The following is a 547-nucleotide window of genomic DNA, read 5'->3' as shown; positions in this document are numbered from 1 at the left end:
GAGCGATCAGCCCCAGATTTGATGTGCAACTTAAAGATCTAGAAAAATGGCAGAATAACCTGCTCCCATCCTATCAGCTTGGTTTCATTGTACTGACAACCTCAGCTGGCATCATGGACCATGAAGCAGCAAGACGAAAACATACAGGAGGGAAAATCCTTGGATTCTTTTTCTAGGGATTTAATACATACAAATAAAATGCCTCAGAGGATTCTGGCGCTTCCTTAAGTCATTTTGAACTTTGTACAGCAGAATAGCAAGAGCGTCTTCAGGAGCATACAGCCTTTGTGTTAATTGGTGAATGCTGTTTCCTTGAAGTACAAGAAAGTTTTGACTTGGCGTAAATTTCACCATCATCCTTGTGGCTCATCAGAGGAAGGTGTGTCTGGCCCTGGATGGTTGACTCTGGTTTGGGGTCCAGATGGTGAAGCTGCCTCTTCTGGAGTCTTAAATTAACCCTTGAATGAGTGGTGCCTTTCCTATTTTTAGCTTAATAGAATATGCATTTCATACCCTAAAAATATGATAAGTTACAGTTGATTATGTA

This window comes from Bison bison, unplaced genomic scaffold (genome assembly GCF_000754665.1).
Source record: "Bison bison bison isolate TAMUID 2011002044 unplaced genomic scaffold, Bison_UMD1.0 scf7180017861855, whole genome shotgun sequence".
NCBI classification, from domain to species: domain Eukaryota; kingdom Metazoa; phylum Chordata; class Mammalia; order Artiodactyla; family Bovidae; genus Bison; species Bison bison.
The sequence above is the reverse complement of the archived record's forward strand: the minus strand, read 5'-3'. Positions refer to the sequence as shown.